Genomic DNA, 9455 nt, shown 5'->3' with positions numbered 1-9455 from the left:
AATTGAAGCTACAAAGTGAACTACAGTCTTACAAAGTTTTAAAAGTAAAAAAATAAAGGAAAGAAAGTAAATATAAAATAGTAAAGAGCTCTTAATAATGGTTCAGTCTTAGAGGCTGGAAGTAATAGTTAAATACTAATCTAACCCAATGTGACATGCTCAGTCATTTGAAACCCTGCTTTGAAGATTCAAATGAGAAAGCAATCATCTAGTACAAATATTGCATGCATTTTAAGATGATTAATGATTATCTAGAGGCAATAAAAACACCAAACCAACATGATGGACAGAATGACACACTTGTAAAGTCATATTAATGATTAAATGTGCTGTTGAGTTAGTTTTAACATTTTTTGTTCAGATGGGGGACTTAAACTTAGTTTAGGTGTGGTCAGTACATTTTTCCTGTTTTATTTTTTTTAAAACTCTGTTACTTAAGCGTTTTGTGTTCATTTCCTTCCTCTCTTTGTCCTGTCTCCTGCCTACCTAAGTCTTATGCCCCTTTCATACTGGATGGCAACCCTGTTCCACAATCAATTAGATTGTGGGTGGATCACAACAAATTTCAGCATCATGATTGCCTTGATTGTGAAGGCAATTATGATGCTGCTATGCTCTTAGTACTCACAAATAGGTTTTTACTTGCTATTTTGTGTCCATGAAACATTGCATCCTATTTATGCTCTGTACATCCACCCAAGCAAGACTCCCAGGAAGCATTAAGAGACAGCTGGATAACACATCTGTACTGGGTTGTTTTCATAACTTTGTCACAATCATACTCAGAACCTAGGCATGAAGATAGAGTGGCCAGTCCTGTTTTAAATTCTCAATTACCTAGTCAGACTACTGTCTGCAATGTTTGTTTCATCCAGTGTTTACATTTGATCTTGCTGCTTTCCATTTATTCAGGAGAACAGAAGCGACTCATTAAAAGTAAAGGGGAAACAAACTCAAGTGCTAATCCCATCTCGCTATGATCCAACACTAATGTTAGGATCAATAATATCAATATTTGGATCGATCCAAATACCCCTACTCCAACTATGTAAAGTCAGAGGATATGTGACATGATCGTTCAGATTGAAGTTGCTTTGAAAAACATCAGATATGTATGCTATTTAGGCTCACATATGAAAGTGACCTGGGTCTGATTTGAAAAAAAATTAGATTTGGAAAAAATCAAATATGGGTCACATACTGTATGTGCAAAAAAATCAGATTTTGGTCATTTTTCCCAGCATTGTGAATTTAGCCTAAATCTCTGTCCATTAGGTTTTGAGTACACTTCCTTGTCAATCTTTGTTCCCTGTTTGTTAATTTGCTATGCCAATCTTTAGAGTTCTCTCGATTTTTTTTTTTTTTTTTTTTTTGTTCTTGAAATGTCTTAGATGCCTCAGTTCCAGCAGCAGCTTCTGTTTCAATGTAAGTTATAATGTACGCATAAAACCTCTTTTGCTACAAGACCAGTTTGTCTTGCATGTACCTCTTGTTTTATTAATGAACCTTCAGGCTTAATTCAGAGTTTCATGTCCAATCAAGAACCTTTTTAACAGCAAAGCTTTTATTATGTAATGTAATTTTTGTCATCTATACCTTTCTGCAGTGTCCTCTAGGTCTCTTAGCATGAAAGCGGCCCAGATATATGTGACTGTATAGACTGTATGCTGGCATTGAATGTGGGACAATTAAATTCCAATTCAAAAGGTGGTGGTAACAATATAACAAAGAAGACCATAAGTCAAACCATAAACAGAGAAAAAATATCCAGAAGGGCCCTTGTTTTGAAGAAATACTCTGTGAGAAGATCGTTCCCATCCATGTTTTAATAATTTATCACTCAGAGATTACAAGGACACAAAAACTATATTGTACTATATTTAACACTTTTAAAAAATAAATCACAGAAAATTATTGTCTTCTTTTCTTTTGAATAAACACATAACAAAGCAGTACATTTTTGTCACCTATAGGTTAGAGTGAAAACTGTAGGTCCTTGAGTTGAACACTCTGGTGCAGCTGATTCAACAATAGTATGTAGGTAAACCAGCACATGCACATCATAAGGCCCCAATAGCTTGCACACATGGAGACAGAGAAGCATGCAGTGCTAGTAAACAGTACTTAAATATACTGCCAAAACTTGCTATCTACTATGTATGATCTATACTGTAATTGTGGAGTTTTTTATGAGGTAACACCTGTTGTTGATAAGTCATGACTATGTTATGTCTTCTATTCAAAGTCCAGTGGGTTCTCACAGAATGAACTTGTTTACAGGATTGATGTTACTCTTTTCTCCTCATGGGAACCAGACTGATTTGCTTCTCTGAGCTCCTCCTCGAAGTTCCAGTATTCCAATATCTTTAATATAAGCTCCTGTGTTGACTTTGGAGAGCAGAGCTTTGATTCAGATTCAGCTTTGGTTCATTGTTAATTGTCTTTAAGGCTTTCTGTATGTTGTGCACTATACATAAATAAACCTGTTTGAGTGATCTCATCTAACAGTGCCTGGAAACAGATTTTCTTCCACGACAATACATGCACATGAAGTCAACTGTTCAATTGTCTAGCACAGAAGGGTAGATTGTACGTTATAACCCAGTGGAAACCAGAACACCTGTTATAGAACAAAAAAGACAATCAACAAAATGTTTTGTTTAATTTATTTTTTTTTTAATATTGTCAGCTGATCATTTCTGAGAGTTGGTGCTCTTAATATCTTTACAAACCCACACAACAATATGTGATTTTTTCGGAAAAACAAAAGTGATAAATAAATAATGCATATCACATTTTGATTCAGTCATTTGCATTAAGTCGTTACAGTAACTTCCCTTCTTGTACACACATTTTCTACTCTGAGCTGTCAATCAAAGATTTCACTGAATGACCGAAATGTCCATTTAACATGCTGAACATATGAAATACTGGAAAAAAAATTGATGAGGTCCAACAGTAATGATACGTAGTTCCTTGGTGTGAAAAAACTTACACATAACAATAAGAACTAATCAAACATTAGCCCAGCAGACAGAGACTGGCTTGAGCTCCAGCAGTGGGTGTTCAAACTGATGGAAAGAACTAAGGACTTGAAACCCTGACTCCTGCCTGAATATGAGCCATTCTTCAGGAATGTGCCTTGCCATCAAGCTCCTCTCCACTAGAAACAGTAGCACCCACAAGTGCTTTTTTTCCTCCTCTGGGCTGGTTTATAAAGACTGTTTCATTTCCCAGCCTGTTTCAAGATCAGCTAGTCATAAAATTATTCTAGGTTTTTGAGAAAGCTAACATGCCTGACCAGTATCTGGGTCACTCCATGTCTAATCACATAACAGTTTTGTACATGTGCATTATTTTAACAGATCTGTTTGTATGATACCATGACATCTATATGTCGCAAATGATTAATACATGATACTCCATGTGTTTGTATCTCCTGCTATGTTTGTAGAAAAAAATTCTGCTGCCATGTATAATGTAAATGCCCCCCTTGTATAGTTTGACAATCCTGAGGTACTGTATATTATGGTGAATGATGTGCTTTGCTCATTCTACAGCCATGAAAACAACTTTTTGTTTTCAAATGATTTTAAAACATAGTTCTCAATGAATTTCTTCCAATAGATTTCCCTGAGTGTCGCACAATATATCCTAAATAAATAATGGCAGTTGACATATAAAACCAAAACAAGCAAAATTAAAACCTCAAAAACCTATGAAACTGGAAAAAATGCATTTTATCAAAGCACTGGTTTCAGAATGACTCAGCAAAAACAGAATTAAAACGTGGAGTTAGTAGGCATCTCTCATTAGAGCACTTGTGTTGTGTGATGGGTGTCATTTACTGCAACACCAATATTTCCATTTGGATCATATTTTACTTTAATGCCCACAAGAATTATTAATTTATCATCTGTGTGTGGAGACACCCTACAGGATAAAAATGGCCTAAGGATGTGGGTTTGGTTCCTGTTAAACAGTGTACATGTGGTTCCTGGGCTACCTGAGAATCACCAGGAAGCTGCAAAGTCTCCACTTATCTCTGTCAGCTTAAAACGTAACACAGTCATGACAAATCTTGTTCCAGAAAAAATTAAGAGAAATCATTTTGATTTGCAATAATAGAAAAGTGAGCACAAGAAAACTGAACACCTAGGATTGAAAACTTAAGATCAAATGAACAAAATAAATGTCACTGTCCAGATGCTTATTTTTAACTTTTGAGGACAATCAAGTGGAAATTGTTTCTTTTTGCTTCACTGAGACCAGGGAAGATTTTGTGGGTAGTTTTATGGATAACATCACTGAACTGCCTGTCTGCCAAAAAATCTCAGTCAGTGATCTATCTTGGACTCTTCTAAAACAGGATTTATGTATAGCATTCAGTACAGAGGATGCTCCCTACACAAAAGTTCAGCAGAGGTCTCAGAGCTGGCAAGCTAAAGCCACAGTAACCCCAACCCCAGGCCAGTTCTGTCCGATCCTGTTAAACCACAGACAGACCAGTCTGTAGACCCACCCAGACCAGAAGCCAGAGCCAAACCCCAGACTCTGGACAGACCAGAGCTGAGCCAGAATATGCCAGGCCAATTTAAAACACACACAAACACAAATTCATTCCTATGCACCAAACCCAAACCCCAAGACAAATACAGGTAATATCTTAACTACACACTGTATGTGCAAAGGTAGTAATGTTGGCTTCAGTGAAATCATTCAAGTTCTATTTGACCCCTGTTTTAAGCCTGTATCAATTGTTGCCATCAATTCTTCTATTTTTCATTTTTCAGCTGCTCTTTTTGCAGGGATTTTGACAGCGAGCAAGCTTGCACAAAAGATTTGACAAGTTGTTTTATGCCAAATACCCTTCCTGGCACAACCCAAGCTTGAACTTGCAGTCTCAGGATTACAAGAGCATGGCACTGACCACCAAGCAATGAACAGAGTCAATTCCTGAATTAGCAATGTCTTTGTTTTCTCACAATTATTTTCCCCAGAACATGAAAACACAAGAACTAAACAAATAATAAAGTGTGAAAAATGTACATTTGCAAATGGCCCATCCAGAAGATAATAGAGTAAAAGCAGTTTCGACAGCATTTTATTCGAACATTGTTCACCAGCAGCTTTGACAAAACACCAGTAATGCTAAAGCACATTCATCTTGGCCAGCCACTCTGGTTTTATTGGGTGAGCTCAAAACCCATATGCAGAAAGCCATTTAAGTGAAAAAAAAAACTAACTTATTAAAAAAAATATTAAAAACTGCCTTTGTAAGACCTTGCTAAAGTAAATGGTAAAATAAAGAAAATCAAGGTCAGCAGACTTCTGAATCCTTCTGTCTCTAGGTCTTAGGACTTTTGTATTTTATCACCTTGGACATGGAGCCTCACACTCTTCTGGGAAGGGGTCTTATTTTTGTGGTTCTCAAGTACTGGGTTATCTGGGTCTCTGAGTCCTTGGCAGTCTGGATTTTCGTGTTTGTAGGGTCTAGGCTTTGGAAGTTCAAAGAGCTCTGTCTGTAGTGAAATGCTGACTTTAAGATCGAGGATCACAGACTTTTTGATTTAAAATTTTGAGGTCAAGCACTGACTGCTTGAGCATAAACACATGCAACCTCTCTGAATGGTGTTTTTCTATGTTTGCATTTGAACTACAAATGAAAACACTGCGCCAACATTGTGAAAGTTAGCAAGTGAAAGAAGTTAGAATGGTAGATTTGAAGAGAATAATTGGAAGAACTGTTATTTGAATGTCAGACTTAACAATGCTAACCTGGGTTCTAGAGTTGAACTTGTGCAGTCAGTGAGGCACTCTTTGCCATACGAATCAAGCAATAAATAATGACATAATTTGGAAAGTTGCTTGACCAAGCCCCATGAATGCTGCACATGTGATTACCCTCATACTGGAAAAACTCATATTCTTAAGTATAATAAACATAGTAAGGTTTATGTTCTGTCTTAATCAATACAAGCTTCATTCTGGAGTAGTAAATTAAAACTTGCTTTTTTTATATTTAGCTTGGGAGCGAATATGGGGGTTGAGTCCACATGTCAATTGAAGCCCAAGTCCAAGGCCTTAACCACTCAGCTACCCCGGTAAGTACAAAGTACAAGTAATGTGTGCAATTTTATACAGAACAGACCTAATGGGACACTTCATCTGTTCTGCTGTAGTAAGCAGAAACTGAACAAGATCCCATAATAGCTGTTCTAAAAATTAGAATTGTCTAGTTTCTGTGCCACAAACTCAAAAAATAAGGGAAACAGGTGCAGTTAAAGGAATTTCACAGGAGTCACTATTGGCATTTTGCAATGCTTTAGGTTAGTTTCTGTATAAGGTACATCATAACAAGAGTTCTGTTGCAGTTAGCAATACTCAATTTATTTCAAATATATATCTATAAGCATTCGGAGAGCTCAAACCTCCGCCAAGCCTATACTGTCATGTCACCACCAAAATGTTAACACTTGTTTTTTGTAACAATCTCAACTTTTCCTAAAAACATGAATCAAAATCTGTTTATTAGTCTTTAACCCTCGTAACTGAAGAAAGGAAGAGAAGCCCTTGCAACCAACACTACCAAAAACATAACAAGCTTGTAGGAGGTAATGAATATGTCAACTTTACCAGGAGTGGGGTTTGAACCCACGTGGACATTAATCCATTGGATCTTAAGTCCAACGCCTTAACCACTCAGCCATCCTGGTTATAGCACAACATGTGACAACTTTGAAACTGGACAAAAATATAGCTTAAGGCATACTATAGTAAGGCTTTATGATATTAAATGTCACTCAAGTGCAGCTGATCAAATGTTTTTGTCAAGAACCCCCACCCCTACCCACATGCACACACACACGCAGCCACCTCCCTCCATAAAAGAGAGTTTGAGACAGACGTGCCACAAACTCAGGAATGTGAAGTTTACATGGGCAGCTTTATTTGGCCTGACGAAAATGTTCCCTCTTTGAGTTCAGAAAGCCACATCCTTCTCTCTCTTTCACTTACACACACACTTACACACATAAGCTGTAGTTGCAAAAACAGCCACGCATAAAGCAAATGTCCAAAATAAGGCTCCATCTGTTAATAACATTCAATCGTTCAAGTTTCCTCTGTGAAGAGCTGAACACAAAGTTTCTGTGAGAAACAGGAGTCCAATAGAAAATTTGGAGCTGACAATTAAACATCTGGAAAGGACAGAAAATGACAGGAGAGATGCAAAAGAGTCACAAAACAACCTCAAAGACAAAAAACAGCAACAAAGAAAAAAAAATCAATGGGACGTTAGTTTAGGAGTACAGAAAAAGTTGCCAAATTTTAACAACACAAAATTGCTTGAGAAAAACAAATACGCACTAATAAGCAAACAGAGATATAAAAATGCAAGATAGTAAAAAAATGCTAAGCAGACAAAAATAATAATAAAAAAGACAAAATTATTTCTGATTAGTAGAAAAAGAAAACCAATTGTTCCAAAAAGTCCAAAACAACACTGTGACTCAAAGAACGAGACTGCAAACAACCAAAAAGAAAAGCAAACTTCCAAAGATAAATCATTATCATAGAAATATTAGACTAACAAAGAGTTTTCAGTTACAAAATAATTTGAAACAGAGAAAATAATGATTACAAAGAGAAAACAATTACACAGGCGCAGTTGACAGCAGAAACTCCACAGATGTGTTCACAAAGAAACAAGCAAAACTGAGCATACAAGATGGCCACAAAGAAATGCAAATGATGGCAAAACAAATAAGCCTTCAAAAGACACAAAACCACAACAGAGTATGCATAACTACAAAAGAAATTATACAACTGTAGAAAGAGTCAATTATCACAAAAAAGATGCACAAAAAAAAACACATCTACAAAGACAAAACAAAGAGAAGGATACAGAATAAGAGACAACTACACACACACGACAATACTACAAAGTGGTGCTCCACACTACTACACCACCAATAAAAGCCACCAGCTGTCGCCGTATTGAAACCTAGCTGCAGCAGATGATTTTCGATGGCAGACAGGTATTTTGTTCCACTGATGGGATGGTGACTCACTTTTTCATCCCATAATTGAGAGAACAGCTGTCATTTCAGCACTGAGGTTAATGTTGTGAATGGATCAGAGTCAGTTACAGAAATGAACAAATTCAACATGTAGCCTGAGAGCGTGTTGAGGACAAACTAAAGAACAAAAATGAATTCAACATCATTGTAGTAAACCTTGTCCAACAGTCAAAGCAAATACGCAGGTGATTCTGTGCCAAGCACAGCTGTTCATCAAAACACACATCATGCATCACCACTACACTCTAAATGACCACATAGCAGGGTCATAAATCCCACCCACTGTGGACCTTCAGACCTGAAAACTCTGGTGGAAAGGTATCAAAAATTATTCCTGTATTTTGACTGTGTCCTATTAATAGATGTAACATGGTTCAGTGTCATAAATTGAGGGGTGAATGTAGGTGTGAGACCAAAATGCAGGCAAAATTAAACAGGAAATAATCCAATCCAACTTTATTCAAAAAGCACTTTAAAACACCACAGTGGACCAAAGTGCTGTACAGAGCCAACAATAAAACACGGCTCATACAAGAGAAAAAAACACAGTAAGACACACAAGATCAAATAAAACTATAAAATCTATACAAGAGAAAAATTAATTGGAATAAAATATAATCAACTTTTTTACAAAGTGTTAAAAAAAAAAGTCGAGTCGAGGCCTGGATGGTTTTAAGAAGAGTTTAAAAAGCAGACAATGAAGAGACTTGTCTGAGATGGAGGGGGAGTTCGTTCCACAGTTTAGAAACTGTGCAATAAAGCACAAAACAAAACAGTGTCAAATTAAAGGCATCCCCTGAAGAAATGCCTGCCGATTGTCACACGAGAGTTCTAAACTAAGACCATCTTACTATGATCATAGGGTTTTTAGTCAACTCTTGTAAACAACATTTACAATTTGATGCGATACTGCAAGATCCTGAATGCTGTATTAGCGCTCGGAGTGCTGTATGTTTCATAATAACGCTCAGTTACTACCACACAAAATTTGTGTATGTCGTCTGTAAAATTACTTTAGTTACAGCGATTTTTATGTTCACTAAGTTTGATTAGCTGTGGTGGCTGCCCTAAATAGGAATGACTCCAAAGTTAATCAGTTGTAGATGTACAACAAATGATTCCTGTCTGAGGGCTTCGTTAAAATTCATTCAGTGCTTCATGAGAAATTTCGCTTACACAACAAATGACACACACAGTCACAGACTCAAGCCTTCAGCGATTTTGTAGCTGTTTCTTTAGCAGCAAAGATGCAGACAGGAAACAATCTGTAGGCCTCAGTATTCTGTAGTCTGTGCTATGAAACTACAAGGGTCCTGTTAATACCTCAGACTCAGGTTTTGGGTTTTCCAGCCCTAGAAGAGCTCAGTTAATACA

General features: G+C 36.8%; 1 non-coding gene across 1 annotated transcript; it reads right to left on the bottom strand.

Annotated features, from left to right (window-relative positions):
- Positions 1-6633: 6633 nt before the first annotated feature.
- trnal-uaa lies at positions 6634-6716 on the bottom strand. Its single transcript has one exon. It is a non-coding gene; the product is annotated as a tRNA-Leu (tRNA).
- Positions 6717-9455: the final 2739 nt, after the last annotated feature.

This window comes from Kryptolebias marmoratus, linkage group LG14, assembly GCF_001649575.2.
Source record: "Kryptolebias marmoratus isolate JLee-2015 linkage group LG14, ASM164957v2, whole genome shotgun sequence".
Taxonomy (NCBI): domain Eukaryota; kingdom Metazoa; phylum Chordata; class Actinopteri; order Cyprinodontiformes; family Rivulidae; genus Kryptolebias; species Kryptolebias marmoratus.
Note: the sequence above shows the minus strand (reverse complement) of the source record. Positions and strands in the feature narration are given on the sequence as shown.